Below are 18,332 nucleotides of genomic sequence, written 5' to 3' on the forward strand. Positions count from 1 at the left end.
CTTAAAAGAAGTTTTTGGATAAGTTAATAGCTCCAGAATCAAAACAAAAACTACAGAAAAAAGCTTTGGAGGGTCCAAAGACGGTGAACTATGTCAAAGTCCTGGTCTCAGGAATCCTCTGCTTGGGCATTGCTTTTTGTGCTGTCATCCTGGAGGACTTCAGGGCAGCATCCAGGTATGAGCATTGCTGCTCCTCTCTATATGACATGAAGCAGGAGAAAAATTCCCCAACCAAGTCTCAAGATTTGAGGCTCAGGCAAAGCATCTGAATATTTGTATTTGGACAACATGACTCTTTAGTCACCAGGAGTGCACAGAAAGAATATGTATGTCCATCACCACCATTTCCATCAGTGTCTATAGGATGGTTCCCCAAATCAGAAGGATATTCCAATGCTGAGCTGGAAATTCAGTAAATGTGCATTATACCATTCTCTTGACTCCCCATCTGCATATTTCTAGACATCTACTAACTAAAAGACAAATTCCCCTGTTATTTACTTTCCAGATTATGGGTATAATTAATGAAATATTAATATTATGCCCAACTTTTGACAGTTGTGAAGGTAGAACCTCAGTTCCACGTGCACACTCTCTCTCTCTCTCTCTCTCTCTCTCTCTCACACACACACACACACACACACACACACACACACACACACACACACACTTTCAGATTCCTTCCCTTTTGTAGGAAGTGGAGATGCTCCCAGGGGTATCAGAGTATATCCACCAATAAGCATATTACCTTCTCTTGCAAGTGGTTACAAAATTACCTTAGCCCCCTTCTAGGCGGATGTTTCATAATCTCTCAGCGTCACCATTTTTGACATTAGGTTGCTCCAGCGCATGCTCCCTTCACCTTGTCCCTTTTGCCAGAACTGCCTTTAAATCATTACCCCATACTGTACTCACTTGGCCACCTTCCTCGTGGCTGCCACTAGTCACCTCAGGGCCATTCTGCAGCAGTTCCACTCAAGCTGCCACCTGCATTGCTAGACTCCCAGCTTTGTAGCCTCCAATTACAGCTCCCTCTGGCTGCTTCCATGGGATAATTTTCTCCTAGCTGATCCCTTTCTGCTCCATTTAATGGATGGATGGCCCATTGGTGGCTGCTGCTCACCCTCGCTCTCCCAACCCCCCTTTAAATAAGTAGGGAAACAATTCTCCTTATATAAAGCTTTTAAATAGCAAGTAGCTACATATTGAGGTTTAAAACTCATAGCTTGCATATGCAATTTATTTTTTCTCCCTACATTGTGCACACTATTTTCGGTAGCTAGATTAAGTTTGCTTCAAATAACAATGAGCACACAGCACTCAGAGCCATTATTCTACTCTGATCCTCAAGCTGTGTTTGATTCCAACTTATATTGGCTTCTTTTCACAAAAAAAAAGAATTATTTTCAGAGGGTCCTGTAATCCCCTCTTGAAATTTCCCCCTTATCAATTAAGCTTCAAGTCATAGGAAGTGTCTGAGTACTAATAAAACCCAATCATTTGCACTCTTCACATTCTTTTACTGGGAGCCTCCTTTGTTTCTATATAAATTAGTTAATTCTAGGGGCTTCCCTGGTGGTGCAGTGGTTAAGAATCTGCCTGCCAAGGCAGGGAACACGGGTTCGAGCCCTGGTCTGGGAAAATCCCACATGTCGCGGAGCACCTAAGCCCGTGCGCCACAACTACTGAGCCTGCGCATCTGGAGCCTGTGCTCTGCAACAGGAGAGGCCGCAACAGTGAGAGGCCCGCGCACCGCGATGAAGAGTGGGCCCCGCTCGCCACAACTGGAGAAAGTCCTCACACAGAAATGAAGACCCAACACAGCCAAAAAATAAATTAATAATTTTTTTTTTTTAGTAAAATAAATTAGTTAATTCTAATATGCACCAGATCACTATTCCCTGTTCCCTCAGTCAGGAAATTCTTTATAAAATCTCAAATTTATGTTTTCCTTCATTAAAGCCTGAATTCTTTCTATTCAGACTTTTTCAACATAAACAGAGGATTTGTAATCTTTTCCATCTTTTGTCTCTTTCTATCACTTACTCAGAAATGCAGATTAAGAATTAAAAAATAGCTAATTCTTAGAGAGTTTATGGTATGCCAGGAGTTATTTTACACTCCATGTAAATGACCATTTGAACCCTCACTACATCACCATAAGCTTATGAATTAGGTCCCATTATCACCATCCTTGTTTTACAGATGGAAAAGTTAAAGCACATAGAGTGTCTGTGTGACATAATAAGAAATATATATTTGGTCTTGGCCCTGGTTCTTGATAATATTTAGTCTCTGTCCTCATTTCCTGGCACACAGCTCCTAAAACCTTTGGTTTCTCTGAAGCACTGTGTCTTTTTGTATGCTAATGAGATGACTGGTGGCTGTGGACTCCTGGATAGCTTCAGGACCTGGGCTGGCCGCCAGGGGAACTAACCAGTGATTACAGGGTTGGAACTTGAAGCACCCGCCGCTCCAACCTCCAGGAGAGGAGATGACTTGGACTTTGAATTAATCACAAATGGCCACTGGTTTAGTCAGCCATACCTAAAAATTAAGCCACCATAAAAATACTAAATGACAGGGTTCAAAACGCTTCTATGTTGGTGAACATGTGGAGGTGCTGGGAGGATGGCCTGTCTGGAGAGGACATGGAAGTGCTGTGCCCCTTCCCCCATACCTTGCCTTACGCATTTCTTCCATCTGGCATTTCCTGAGCTGTATGATTTTTTCTTCCTCAACATATTTTTTTTTTTTGGATTTTATTTTTTTACTAAAGTATAGTTGATGAGCAATATTATATAAGTTACAGGTGTACAACATAGTAATCACAATTTTTAAAGGTTATATTCCACTTACAGTTATTATAAAAATATTAGCTATATTCCCTGTGTTGCACAATATATCCTTCGATCTTATTTATTTTATACATAAGAGTTTGTACATCTTAATCTTCTACACCTACCTCCCTCGCCCCTTCCCTTCCCTCTTCCCACTGGTAACCACTAGCTTGTTCTCTGTATCTGTGAGCCTGTTTCTTTTTTGTTATATTCACTAGTTTGTTGTATTTTTTAGATTCCACATATAAGTGATATCATTCAGTACTTGTCTTTCTCTTTCTCATTTAATTTAGCATAATACCCTCCAAATCCATTCATGTTGTTTCAAATGGCAAATTTTCATTCTTTTTTGTGTGTGTGTTTATGCCTGAGTAGTATTCCATTGTATATTTATACCACATCTTCTTTATCCATTCATCTGTTGATGGAAAGTTAGGTTGCTTCCATATCTTGGCAATTGAAATAATGCTGCTATGAACATTGGGGTGTGTGTATCTTTTTTAATGTGTGCTTTTTTTTTAGATATAAACCCAGAAGTAGAACTGCTGGGTCATATGGTAGTTCTATTTTTTAGTTTTCTGAGAAACCTCCATACTGTTTTCCACAGTGGCTGCACCAATTTACATTCTCACCAACAGTGAATGAGGGTTCCCTTTTCTCTACATCTTCACCAACATTTGTTACTTGTGTTCTTTTTGTTGATAGACATTGTGACGGGTGTGAAGTGATATCTCACTGTGGTTTTAATTTGTGTTTCTCTGATGATTAGCAGTGTTGCGCATCTTTTCATGTGCCTGTTGGCTATCTGTATGTCCTCTTTGAAAAAAATGTCTATTCAGATCTTCTGGCCACCCCCCCCCTTTTTTTTTAAATTGGATTGTTTGGGATTTTTTTTTTTTATATTGAGTTGTATAAGTTGTTTATATATTTTGGATATTAACTCATCAGTCATATCATTTGAAAATATTTTCTCCCACTCAGTAGGTTGTCTTTTTATTTTATCAATGATTTCCTTCACTGTGCAAAAGCTTTTATGTTTAATTAGACCCCATATGATTGTTTTTGCTTTTTATTTCCCTTGCTTCAGGAGACAGATCCAAAAAAAATCATTGCCACAATTTATGTCAAAGATGTAAGTTGTATTTTTTTATAATAAAAAGGTGATTAAAATAAGTAATCTATTTTCCTGAGTTTGGTGAGCCATCCTGAGTTCTGTGAGTCATTCTAACAAATTATAGAGCCTGATAAGAGGATTGTGGGAACCTCCAATTTGTATTCAAGTCAGAGAGAAGCTGTGGGTGACCAAAGGACCTACTACTTGTGATTGGTATCTGTGGCTGGGGTGGAAGTGTGGATGTCTTGTGGGACTGAACCCTTAATCTGTGGAATCTCCAGGTAGGTAGTGTCAGAATTAAGTCAAATTGTAGGACACTTAGTTGTCATACACAGAGATTTAGAGAATTTCTTGTCATGGGAAAACCCCTGGTGACCAGTTGGTGACCAGAAGTATTAAGAGTATGGACAAGGTGTAGAGAGAAAAATAATGTGAGTATTTTTCTTTCAGCATGGCACCATTTAAAGTCACTCTGTTAGTACATGGCAGAGTTAGAAATTGGACCCATACGGTCTGACTCTGGAGTCCATACTTCCAAACCCTATGTTTACTGTCTTTAACAGTAGGTGATTCTCAGTGGTAAGTAAAGTTTATTCTTTTTTTAGAAAATAATTAATTAATTTCTGGCTGCATTGGATCGTCGTTGCTGTATGCAGACTTTCTCTAGTTGCAGTGAGCAGGGGCTACTCTTGATCGTGGTGGCTGCTCTTGTTGTGGAGTACGGGCTCTAGGTGCATAGGCTCAGTAGCTGTGGCTTGAGGGCTCTAGAGCACAGGCTCAGTAGTTGTGGTGCATGGGCTTTGTTGCTCCGAGGCATGTGGGATCTTCCTGGACCAGGGTTTGAACCTGTGTCACCTGCATTGGCAGGTGGATTCTTAACCACTGCACCACCAGGGAAGTTCCGTAAAGTTTATTCTTCAATTACTTGCTTAGGTCACTATTACTCCTTTTTTAAAATATCTGATAAGGATGTGATTCTTTTAATATAATTATTTTTATGTTTTTCAGTAATCAGTACAGGATATTTCATAGTTATTTGATAAATACTCTGATTTATCTTATTATTATTTATATTTTCACATGTTGTTTTTATGTATAGATATATTCTAAAATATAGTTCATTTCAACCAAATCTCATTGTGCACGTTGCTAACTATTGAATTCTCAAGGAATCCTCTAGGACATTTTTTTATTTTGCTCAATAAATATTTGTTGAATATACATTAATTAATTAGTACCAATCACTGTACTATATGCTAAGGTTAAAAAGATAAAATGAGTTGTGGTTCTTGACCTTATGACACAGACATATAAAAAGATAATAGTACAATATCAAAATGCTAAGATGGGTAAATTCAGAATACTAGAAAACATGGAAAACTGATGCATATTTGTGCTTCTATGGCATTTAAAGAAACAGAAATTTTGAAAGCTGAATCATAGAGCTTTAGTTTCTATATGTGCACATACATATTCCCTTTTTTTCTTTCCTGTTCCAAGATGATCCTGCTAATGGTACCTATAATGACTGAGAATAACTAAAGAGAGATAGATTTGTTCTGATATGCTCTACAAGTTGAAACATAAGTGGTCAGTGTGTTGTCTGTTTAGTATCTATAGCCACAGTCTTGAGTTCCTTTGATCTTTGTAGCAAAGACTAATTATCCTTTAATAGCCAGAGAAAAGCTCTATTCTAAAGGGAATGTTCTACATCTATTTCAGCTTGGTTCACACTTAAGCTTTGTTATCTCTCTCTGCCATCAACACTTGGCTGACTGACTTAATGTTGGGTATTTTCTCCAGCCCACCCTGGCTTCAGTTAAAGGTATATCCTCCCTCCTGTCTTGGCCAAGATACATTCTGATACACTGCATGCTGTTACTGTATCTTGTTGTCCAAGAAACAGTCTATTAATCCATTTCCAATGGAGAGAATTCTGTTGTGTAACTACTGTGTACTGTAGGAAATAAAGAAGAAAAAAATTCTGGTCTCTGTCCTCAAATATTTGAAATATGACTAAAAAGACAAAATTTCTGTTCAGGAAACAACTGCAGAAAAATGCAAGACAATAAGTAATCAAGTGGTAAAGTGCGTGTAACGGTTAATAAGTGTTATAAGGAAAACTTCTCGTCACATCATAATTGAACCACTGAAAACTAAAGACAAAGGAAAGAACCTTGAGAACAACCAGAAAAAAAGGCACTATCTATAGGGGAAAAATGATTTGAATTTCAATGAATTTCTCTTAGAAAACCATGAGTCAGAAGGAAATGGCATGACGTGTATAAAGTGCTAAAGTGAAATCAAAGAACAATCAACCTAGAATTCAATATTCTGCAACAATTCTTCAGAAACGAAGGTGAAATAAAGGAAATAAGAGAATTAATTGCCACAAGACCTGCTGTAAAAGAACTGATAAAGGAAGTTCTTCAATCAGTAGGGTAGGGATTCTAGAATGAAACCTGAAGCCTCAGAAAAGATGGAAGAGCAGCAGAAGTGGTAAATATCTGGGTAAATCTAATAGACTATTCTTCTCTTGAGTTCCTTAAGATGTAATTGACAGTTGCAAGCAAAAGTTAAAATATTTACTCATGGAATTTATAAAGTACATACATATAATATATAAGACCACTGTAAAATAAAGGGGAGAAGGTAATTAAAAAAACAGACAATATAAGATTTTTACATTCCACTTAAAATGTTTAAACAGAGGTTCTAAGTAGAATGTGAAAAGTATGATTTTTTATATTATAATCTCTACAATAATCAAAAAGTAAAACTATTCAAAGAGATGCAGTAATAAAAGTACTAAAAGTTAAAACAAAATACAAAAAAAGTTTAACCCCCTAAAAGGCATGAGAATGAAAACACAGAGTACAAACAGAAAACAAATAATAGAATGGCAGCCTTCAATCCAAACATATAAAAAATTACATTAAATGTAAATGATCTAAACAAAACAATTAAAAGGCAGAGGGTGACAGAAAGGATTAAAATGGCTCCATTATATTTTGTATACAAGAAACTCACTTCTGATATAATTATATTGAATATAATAGAATAAAAAAATAAGAGGATAGAAAAGAAATACTATGCAGATGCTGATGAAAATATTCAGTGCCTACATTAATGTCAAACAAATTAAACTTCAGAACAAGGGCTATTACTAGTAACAGAGAGGGATTGTTGCATCATTATAAAGGAGTCAGTTCACTGAAGGACACAATAATCATAAACAATAAATGTGTATGCACTTCATAGCAGAACATCTAAATATATAAAGCAAATCTGACAAAATCACTGCACAAAAGACCGTGACAGTTTCTATAAGGTTAAACACCTCATGACCCAATAATTCCACCCTCAAGTATTTATCCTAGAGGAATGAAAATTTATGTTCACATGAAAACCTGTACAAGAGTGTTTATATCAGTTCTATTCATAATCCCCCCAAATTGGAAACCAATTATTCTTCAACAAGTGAATGGATGAAAAAACTGTGTATATTCATAAGGTGAAATAGCAGTCACCTATAAAAAAGAATGAACTGCTGATACACGCAATAGCTTGGATGAACCTCAGATGCATTATAAGTAACGAGGAGCTCATCATTTGTTCATAGGGTTTGGAGGTAGGGAGAAGATCTGATTATAAAGTAATAGCAGGAGGAAAGTTTGGGGAGGTAATGAAACTATTCTGGATCCTAATTTTGATGATGATTATATGAATCTACACATGTATTAAAATTCATAGAACCATACCAAAAAAATAAGCCAATTTCACTGTATGATAAATTGAAAATAATAAATAAAATAATAAAATGCTAAGCACTGCTTTCAGACTTTTCCCAAACTTCTCAAGTCCATAGATTATTCCACCCATACATATATATTATGTACCCATTATTCCAAATATTTATCTTCATTTTTATCTCCTGATATTGGAATGAGGCATTTTCTCTGCCTATATTCTTTTACTCTTTATCTGACAATTGTTGAAGTAAGAATAGGGGTTATCTTTTGGGGGAAAAGGAAAGTTTTGGGAGAGAATTCTTAAGAGTCATGGGGTGCTGGTAATGTTTACTATTCTGATCATGATTGTATTTACATGGGTGGGTACATTTTCTCTAAATTCATCAGGCAGCCTGTGCTCTTTCCTATATGCATAAAAAAGGTTTGAAATGAAAATTTTAAAACAGAACCCAAAAATCTCTTATCCAGCATTTAAAACCTATTCAAAATATTAATTCCCGTGAAGCCTTCCCCAATCTCCTGGAGAGCAGTTAGACCATACCTATGCCTCAATTGTAAAACTTATCATATTTTATGATGATCTTTCATGCTGTGTGTGTGTGTGTGTGTTTGTGTGTGTGTGTGTGTATGTATGTATATACTCACACATATGTATGTGTGTGTCTCCTGCACTGTCCTGACTGGAAATAGAACATTAAATCTTTCAGTTCTTGGCACTCTGCAAGCACATGGCTGGCACCAACAGCATGTATTCAATGAACATTGAAAAAAAAGTATGTAGAATTACTGTGTCTAGGAATGGTCCAATACGCCCTGGTTTCTTTCTCCTGGAATCTCACTAGTGGCCATTCTTTCCTAGCTTGAGCATATCAGATGCTGCATTATATAAACAGCTCCTTTTTTCCCTTTGATTCTTTGCTTGACTACCAATAACACTTTGATCCATTTACTAATGCAGTGGAACCTATCCCTTTCACATGAGATGTGCAGAGATGTGTCCTAGCAGAGGTAATTCATAAGATTCTTGAGATGAGAGTACTGGTAGAGAGAAACATAATGCTCCAGTATCACAACTTTATAGGCAGAGTCACAGGAATATGTTTAAGTTGTTTGATTTCGATTACTTTTTTTGGAATGGACTTTCTTTTTGCAGGGGGGAAGAGTGGGATCTTGAGCAAAATAATTTGTTGTATCTAATCATACCTGGAAGGTGACATCATTGTGAACTTTAAAAAGCCTAGCCTAGTTCTTTGGTGAGACTACTGTAGTCTGTGCTACTGCATAATTCTATTGAAAATCCTGGTAGGGATTTAACTTGCTAACCGGCCCCCGGCATTGACTCATGGCCATGATTAATCTCTATATTTACTGTACTCATTTGGTGATTTCAGGACCAGTGATCATGTCAGCCATGTTAATTTCAGTTGCTATACAGTCTCCATTTTTCTACTTATCTAACCCCTGAAAATCACTATGTGGGGATGATCTCAGTTGAAAAGGTAAAAAGAAATGTGCTTGAAGAAAGCTGTGTGCTTTCTCCCTTGACCACAAGGGAGGAAGAAAAGAGTTGATTTGTATCAACTCTACTTATTTCCATTGAATATAGTGTCCTTTGACCTTTGAGTTCTATGCATCTACAAATTAATTTATCATGGAATAAACTTTTCTTTTGGCTTTGTCTACATAGTCAAAAAAACAAAAGGATGAACTTTTTCAAATGAATTTTGACTCCCATGTACCTGAACATTCAGGTTAAAAAGTATTAAACTTCCAAAGAATATGAGCTGAGGTATTTCAACAAATTTGATGAGTCACAAACTGTAAAATTACAACAGAAGCTGGACTCATAATAGTTCTCAAGCCTTAATGTAATGCCTACAAATTATGTAAAATTCTAAGCAATTGAGAAATTCCATGTAGAGAGCAAGGACATGCTTTAAGACTGAATCACCTGCTTTTTTGTGTTAAAAAAAGAAAATAAATGCCTGCTACTAAGCTGGTTAATATGTATAGTGGGTTGTTTTTTTTGTAATGAATGCTTAAAAGAATAATACTAATTAGAATAATAATATTAAGCTTTAATAAAATACTTTTTATCTTCAAAGCATTTCACAAAAGTGTATGTAGTTAATCTCTGAACCCTAAAAGCAACTTGGCAAAATATTTTGTTTTACAACAGATGCATTTCAGAAGGGTTTCATTCATCTTTACATTTTCTTGGGCATAACTACATATGTTTAAAAAAAGTGGGCTGTAGAAAATAAAATCCATCAAAGCCTTGCTTTTTAATGCAAATAAGCTTCTTTCTATTCTTTCTAGAGGAAAGAAATTGTTCAGTTGAAACTGACTATAAGCCCAATTCTGTTGAACCTGTGTAATAAGGGTCATTTTGTGTAGGACTGAGGTTCAGCTGTTCTCCGTCTCCACTCAGGTCCAAACAAACAGAAATAGGCTTGAATGGCAAAGGGCGAAGTAAATATATTTTTAAAGATTTACTGCTGTACAAGAATTAAATTTACTTAAGATAAAAATCTTTACTAAAAGTAGTCATTTAGTGGAAACTGAGCTGGAACTTATTATTTCGCTGGAGTAGGATCCTTCTTTCTAACTGCTTTTGGAAAAGCATTTTCGGATATAGCCAGAGCTGACCTTCCAGGAGAACACACAAGTGTTAAGTGGAAGAATCAGGGCAGGTACTGCCTGCAGTCAACTCTGGGGAAGCAGGTGAAGTGCCAGGCACCTCTGTCTCATTACTCTGTATTTAATAAGCCTCAAAGTTAACGCCTTGCCTCCAAAACGTATAGCAATTCAAGATGCCAGCCCAGCACTCCTCTTCTTTGGTTTCTTTCTCTCTTTTAATTAAAAAAAATGACACCAGTAATGCATGTTAATTGTTGAAAAATGAATTTAAGGAGATAAATAGAAAAGAAAGAAATGCAAAAATCTCCCTCATTCCTGTCAGAGATAACATTATTAAATTCTTCTGGACCTTTCCAATAAAATGATACCTTATTTAACAAAAACAGGTTCTCACTATACTTGTGTAATTTAATATTTTTAAAAACCTAGTATATATCCTTATAATTTTCATGAGACTATATATACACCATTGTTCTAATTGCTATATGGCATTTCATTTCTTAGTTTCATTTTACTAAATGTAATGATCCTCAAATTTACCATATCATAAAAATCCCCTGGAGGACTGCTTAAAAATATACAGTGATAGCCCTACCCTAGACATACTGCATTAAAATCTCCAAGAAAAGAGTCTTGAGAATCTTTATTTTTAACCAAGCTATCCAGGTTATTTGAGAAACAATGATTTAAGTCATGTTTTGTATGTTTCATTTAATTCCCATTAAAAAAAAAAAAACTTTCCTATATTATATCTCTTCATCATGTTCTATCCTGATAGTTTCCTTAATTTAAATTCACAGAGGTGGAATTACTCGCACACGTAATTGGATGCAAGATGTTTGTATGTGCTCCCCTTTGGTGGCATTGTGCTTCCAGAACAGGGGATGGACAGGACCGTTCTTCCTCAAAACAATTATAAGCTTTAACCTCTGTAACTAGCAGTAAAAATTTGAGGATGAATTCTAACCCAAAACCAGTTCATTTTGTAGAAAGTATCAAATACGTAAGTTAAACAAGAATTCCTTGTTTATACCCTCCCTTTTTCAAAATGTTAATACTTTGAATATTCACTATGGAATTTTGAAAGTAAAAATGTGACAAGTCTTCTGAATCCAGTGTTCTTTAAATTTGGTTATTGGTTAAACAATATGGAGTAATTATTTAAAAAACAGATTTCCAAACTCACCTAAATCAGGAAGGAATTTTCTGGAAATCTGCATTTTTCTAAACCTCCCAAGATATTTCCCATGTACAGTCAAGCGGGAAGACCTCTGCTGACCCCCACTCCCAGTTTTGTAGATGGAAAAAGCAGACCAGGGTAATTCACTGTTTGGCCCTATGGCAGATGCAAGTGAGTGACAAAGCTGTGATTAGAAGCCATGCCTGTGTCAGTGGATATAGTGTGCTTTCTGGTACTTAACTGTATCTATGATTAGGTCTATGGATTTATCAAAAATAGGCATTTTTGTTAAAATTCTACAAATAAAAGCTACTATTTTACAAATTCAATTATACTTAGACATATAAAATTTGATAAAGTAGCTAATACTGCTTTAATAACCAATAAAATAGCACTTAATGCTTTTCGGTTTTATAGTAAGTATAGCTTCCCTATTAATGGAAAATAAAGGCAAATATTTCAGAACTTTATCCAAATATAAAAAGTGTTTTACGTAACCACCCATTTTCTCTCCAAAGAGCCCCTGTTTAAACTTTGTCCTTTCAATTCTTCTGAATATCTCTGTGAGAAAGCCTCATTTTTGTGCTAATCATCCTTAAAGATTTTCTTTCCTATTCAGTTCTTCCTCTAAACTGAGCATATGTACTGAGCCTGGAGGAACCAAGAACAGGCAGAAAGGAGGGAACAGGGGGCTTTTAAAGAGAATCAAATGCATGAAACTTCAATGACTAAGTCTAAAATCTTTAAGAGTTTCTCTGTCCTTGGTTACTAAATGAGTTTATTCCAAGTGCATGATCACTGTTTTTCTTATTCTTCCTTATCTTTTATACTTTAAAATGTATGTGATTCTAGACTGAGTTATATTGCCAAGTTAGGTAGGTTCCCAAATAAATATGTGTAATTTTTGCTCCAAGAAAAGCTCTAAAGTTACATTTAGTCTGCATGAGCAATTTGACCTGCTCACTTGGGATTATGCGGGTGAAACCCACTTTTCTATGATATATATCTCATTAATGTTACAGAATTTAGGGGCATTTCAATTTTGAGCCAATATTTCCATTACTTTTATCTTTCTCAAAAGATGACTATTCAGAATTGGAATTTTTCATGGTTGACATCACTCTGACAAACTATTGTGCTCTTTCTGAGTGATATCAATGGGAATAAATAGTATATATATATATATATATATTTTTTACCACTGCAAAATACCTCCTCAATGTTTTATTGTGGAGAAACAAGTTTATTACATGAATTTTCCAAAATTTAACTTGTTGAGGATATTGAGTTTTAATTTATTCAAGTTTACAATTTGAAAAACATTACTTTTATCAAGATTGTGTGTGCTTGTGTGTGTACGTACATGTAAACAGTATCAAGAAAAGAAACGAGGGCTTCCCTGGTGGCGCAGTGGTTGAGAGCCCGCCTGCCGATGCAAGGGGACACGGGTTCGTGCCCTGGTCCGGGAGGATCCCACATGCCGCGGAGCGGAAGGAGCTGACCCTTTATAGATGCATGTTCAATAATCTCTCATTCTTATAATGTATATAGTATGTACCTCAGATAAATACATATGTATACATGCATATGTGTAGAAACGTAGACAGGTAGATTTTATTAACTTAGTTATTGAAATTGAAATAAAATGTTTTGAATACATAGTAGACACCGGTGTGTCCAGTTATATGTTGCTCAAGCCTTTTAAATTCAGTAACTTAAAAATTGAATCTCAGGGGCTTCCCTGGTCGCGCAGTTGTTGAGAGTCCGCCTGCCAATGCAGGGGACACGGGTTCATGCCCCAGTCTGGGAAGATCCCACATGCCGCGGAGCGGCTAGGCCCGTGAGCCATGGCCGCTGAGCCTGCGCGTCCGGAGCCTGTGCTCCGCAACGGGAAAGGCCACAACAGTGAGAGACCCGCGTACCGCAAAAAAAAAAAAAAAAAAAAAAAAAAAAACTGAATCTCCCCTGACATCCACATTTACTTCTTGTATTATCAGTTTCCATAAACGGCATTGCTGTTGTTCACTAATTCTCCCCAACATGAAGAGTCATCGAGTCCCAAAGATTTTAATGTCCTAATATCCCTCATGGCTAGATTTTCACTTAGTTGTACTGCGTTGAGTATAAGTTTTCTGGCATGTTAATAGGTGCTACCCAAAAAAAGGAGGAAGAAAAGGAGAAGGAAGAGGAGAAAAAGAAAACATTCTGGGGTTGCTACATTTGGAGAATGCTACATCATGCAAATCTAGCATATTTTGTAATTTCAGGTTTTGAGGAAACCTTTAAAGAATTAAAATACAGAATAGTCACCATTTTTAAATTAGCTTCATAAAAGAACCATTTTACTGAAACATGGTGGGAAACCCCGTTTAGGCTATTCCCCAATTAATCCTTTCTCCACCACCACTCAAATCTTTATCAACCTTTACTTGGTTTTTGCTGAGAGCTCGCAAATATTATCCTTGACTTTAACCATATAATGCTCCACCTTAACATGAATAGCAAAGATATTCGTGGTTTCACATCTTTGCCTCTACTCTGTGTGTAGCCCCTCCAAACTCGGTGCCAGCCCTGTGCTCTTTCATTCCCCCACTTATTTGCACACACTATCCCAAGGTTTCTCCATCCTATCTATGCCTGACTAGCTGCTGCTCAACCTTATGAACTGCCATGGGAGTTTTCTCAGGAATATCCTTTCCTCTCCAAATCACTCCCAATCCTCCCAAGGTGAGGTGGGCGAGCCTTCTCCATCTCACCATCACACCACACCCTGACTTAGCCTACAGCACTGAGCATTGAGTGAATTTTAACCATTGATTTACTCATGTTTTCCTCACCAAGGAGCTTGACATTCATCTGTATGTCCGCAAAGTGGCTAGTATTAGTTCAAACCCATGATTAATTAGTAAACTAATTAATTTCTACAACATCTAACAATAACACCATTAGCATCCGGGTGGGTTCTTCGGATTCTATTGTCAAGAAACACTGTGAGGGCAGGCAGGATAGTCTAGTGGTAGAAAGCCTGGGAGCCAAACTGTCATTTACTAAAGGTGTGACTTGGGCATGTCACCTGACTTCTTTGTACCTTATTTATTTTTATATTTAAAAATATGTAGCTTATGAATAATATTAATAACCACATTTTAGGGTGTGTATGGAGATAAAACAAGCTATAAGAATAGTACCTAGGACATAGTGTTTATTAAATTTGTGGATCCTCTGTTTTGTTTTTGCTGGAGCATTGGAAGGTATGATATTAAATTCTCATTTAAAAAGGTAACATATTGGACTTCCCTGGTGGCGCAGTGGTTGAGAGTCCGCCTCCTGATGCAGGGGACACTTGTTCGAGCCCTGGTCCGGGAGGATCCCACATGCCGCGGAGCAACTAGGCCCGTGGGCCACAACTACTGAGCCTGCACTCTAGAGCCTGCGAGCCACAACTACTGAGCCTGAGTGCCACAACTACTGAAGCCTATGCTCCGCAACAAGAAGCCTGCACACCGCAATGAAGAGTAGCCCCCACTCACCACAACTAGAGAAAGCCCGCGTGCAGCAATGAAGACCCAATGCAGCAAAAATAAACAAATAAATAAATTTAAAAAGGCAACATATTAAATATACTATTAAAAATTAACTCTGCTCCAATTTCTGCAAGGTATTACTAGAGAAAGAATGGTATATATCATGCTGTTTTTCTAAGAACATACACACAAACCCACATAAACATACGCTCATAAACATACATACAGACATAAACACACACACAACACACAATGGTGTGCTTTAAGTAATTCCCCCAGAATTGCATCTTCATTTTTCTTGTGTAAACTTCCCCCTAGATAGCTTTCAGGGAACCCATTTAATAATTTTTCCCCTGGGTATTGGTTAAGGATGCTGATTTCAAATCCCTGGTGAGGAGGTAGGTAGAGGTCACAGGAATCTGTACTTTATATAACACCCCAGATAATTCTTGCTGAAGTAAAATTGGAGAATGGTTGTATAACCATCTTCTCTATACTTAAATTGCATTAACTCTGTCCTCTTGATTTATTCTCTCTCCCACAACCCCATAGCCCTACATGCTTCTATCCTAATCCCTCTAAGCATAGTTCAGAGGTCAGCCAGATATTTCACCTTTAACCTCCCACCCAGCCCAGGCCAAAACCCTAGATCATTACTATGACCAAGGGCTTAGTTTTCCTGAAGCAGAGCTAGAATAGAGCATCCCTGAATTTCTTTTAAGTTCTCCAAAATATTCCCTCTCCCAATCAAATCTCATAAAAATAAAATGACTAGGGCTTTCCCTGGTGGCGCAGTGGTTGAGAGTCCACCTGCCGATGCAGGGGACACGGGTTCGTGCCCCGGTCCGGGAAGATCCCACATGCCGCGGAGCGGCTGGGCCTGTGAGCCATGGCCGCTGGGCCTGCGCGTCCGGAGCCTGTGCTCCTCAACGGGAGAGGCCACAGCAGTGAGAGGCCTGCGTACCGCAAAAAAAAAAAAAAAAAAAGAAATAAAATAAAATGACTAATCTTTTTCTCTTTTCCTTCAAATACACATACATATTACAACAAGAATTTAAAAATCCTCCCTCTGTCATACTTTTCCATTTACATAAAGAGATCCTAATGGAAACAAAAATTCAGTTTAATTAGAAGTAAGCCAGACCTGTGGTAGGACTCTGGCCAAGTTATGGGTTTGAGTTTTCTCTGTGTATTAAAGGCACCAATAACTTTGAAAATTTCTGCTCTTGAATATTTTCAATGGAATGGTTTGAGTGCTGTTTCTCTAGTGTTTCTCTAGACATAATTGTTTTTCCAGACCTTCCTTGCAGCTCACCAATTAACATGCCCAGTCACTGATTCCCTTCTGCGTCCTCATCTGGACTTGGTCTGGTGCATTACGTTCTGTCATGTGGTTTCTTCTTCCTCCAAGAACAACCCAGCTTCCAACATATAGCAAAATGGTTCACAAGGAGCCTACACAGCTCAGTGAGCTTCCCTATGAATTTCAGATATGTATTTAAGGGATTTTTCCAGTTATATATTGGCTATTCAACCTGTCAAATGATCAGTGGCTATAATCAAAGAGAGATCAAATTAAAGTAAGGATTACTTATTTTGGTAGAGATTATTGGTTGTTCTGCAATACCCATTCTTTCCTTCTACGTATTAATAGAATGTCTAATTTTTAGCTAAGTACAAAGCTTCTGAGAAATTAGACCATTTCCTTGTTTCTTTTGCAGCTGGACGGTGTCATCTGATTAAGTTCTTGCCAAAGGATATAAATGAAAGTGTCATGTGAGAACCTTTATTATGACAAAAAAAAAAAACAGATGAATACCCTTTGTCTCTGATTCTTTATCCTATCATACTTCCTGCTGGATGGAAATCAGATGAAATGGTTGTAGTGTTGGCAGCCACTTTGGACTATGGGGATGACCATGGGACTGGAAGCTACACATGACAAAGAAACAGGAAGGAATAAGCCTGGGCCTCTGATTTCATTAGTACCGCAACAGTGTTGGATTTCATCAACAGAAAGAAAAGTAAACTTCTATTTTTGTTTAGGCAACATTATTTGAAGATTTCTTATCATTTGCATTGGACCTAATCTTAATACACATAACAATTCAAAAAAATATTTTCAGAAAAAAATATTAAAGATGACATATGTGAACAGAACAAAACAGAGTCATGGAAGAAAGGGGAAACCTGTCATTCCTTATGCCTGGTTATCACATTTTGATATGATCATTAACTTTAAGGTTCTATAATAGGGGAGGTAAAGAGAAAACTATTTTTTGATCATCCATTATGTGTTATGCCTGTGAACTATGCTTTATATTATTTCTCTTTGAGTAGCAAGTGCAAGTTCCATTCCCAAATTGCATAACAAATTGTAATACTGAAATCAACCTGCCTTTTTCTGGTAATGTAATAAGTTTAACCAATCTCCACTATTGTGTTTCATAGTTTTTCACTGATTTTTCCTTATATTCTAGAATTATAAAATCTTCAAGGTGAAAAATCTTTCTCTGTAGAATAAAAAAAAATTGGTTTAGGTGATCTCTAAATAATTATGTAATAAACACTGGATAAAAATTCAGATCACTTGATTCCATTTTATTATTGCATTTCCTCTCATGACTGCATAAAATATAGACTTGGAAGGAAATGTAGAAGTATCTAGGCAACTTGGAAATAACTTTTGTTACATGTATACAGTTTTAGTGATTTCTAGTTGACTTGTGTAGTCCGACTTATTTTCTTGGATGCCTACTTTCTTTTTTAAAATGTTTTTAACATCTTTATTGGAGTATAACTGCTTTACAATGGTGTGTTAGTTTCTGCTGTATCACAAAGTGAATCAGCTATACAAATACATATATCCCCATATACCCTCCCTCTTGCATCTCCCTCCCAACCTCCCTATCTCACCCCATAGGTGGTCACAAAGTACCGACCTGATCTCCCCATGCTATGTGTCTGTTTCCCACTAGCCATCTATTTTACAGTTGGTAGTGTATATATGTCCATGCCACTCTCTCACTTCCTCCCAGCTTGGATGCCTAGCTTCTTAGGAGGTATTGGTTTAACCATATCCATTGTGGCATGTATCCTAGGCTTCATAGATTTGATGGTAATAACAAACTGCAATTTGCTTGAAAAGTCTATGCTGCTAACATTTCTGAGTCCCAGGCATATGCAAGTCTAAGAAAGCAAAACACTTAGATAAATACAGTTCTCTCTAATTAATCTGCTTGCATCCTCACTTGACCCTGTAGTCTATACTCAACAGAGAAG

At 36.9% G+C, this 18,332-nt stretch overlaps 1 long non-coding RNA gene across 1 annotated transcript in view; it reads left to right on the forward strand.

The window, feature by feature from the left end:
- LOC125963425 (uncharacterized) overlaps positions 1–13,489 on the forward strand; it is a 399,575-nt gene extending 386,086 nt beyond the window's left edge. Inside the window, exon 2 of the long non-coding RNA XR_007475391.1 lies at positions 13,329–13,489. This is a non-coding gene — a long non-coding RNA (uncharacterized LOC125963425). The remainder of the gene's footprint in view (positions 1–13,328) is intronic.
- The last annotated feature ends 4,843 nt before the right edge of the window (positions 13,490–18,332 follow it).

Source organism: Orcinus orca, chromosome 2 (assembly GCF_937001465.1).
Source record: "Orcinus orca chromosome 2, mOrcOrc1.1, whole genome shotgun sequence".
NCBI classification, from domain to species: Eukaryota; Metazoa; Chordata; class Mammalia; order Artiodactyla; family Delphinidae; genus Orcinus; species Orcinus orca.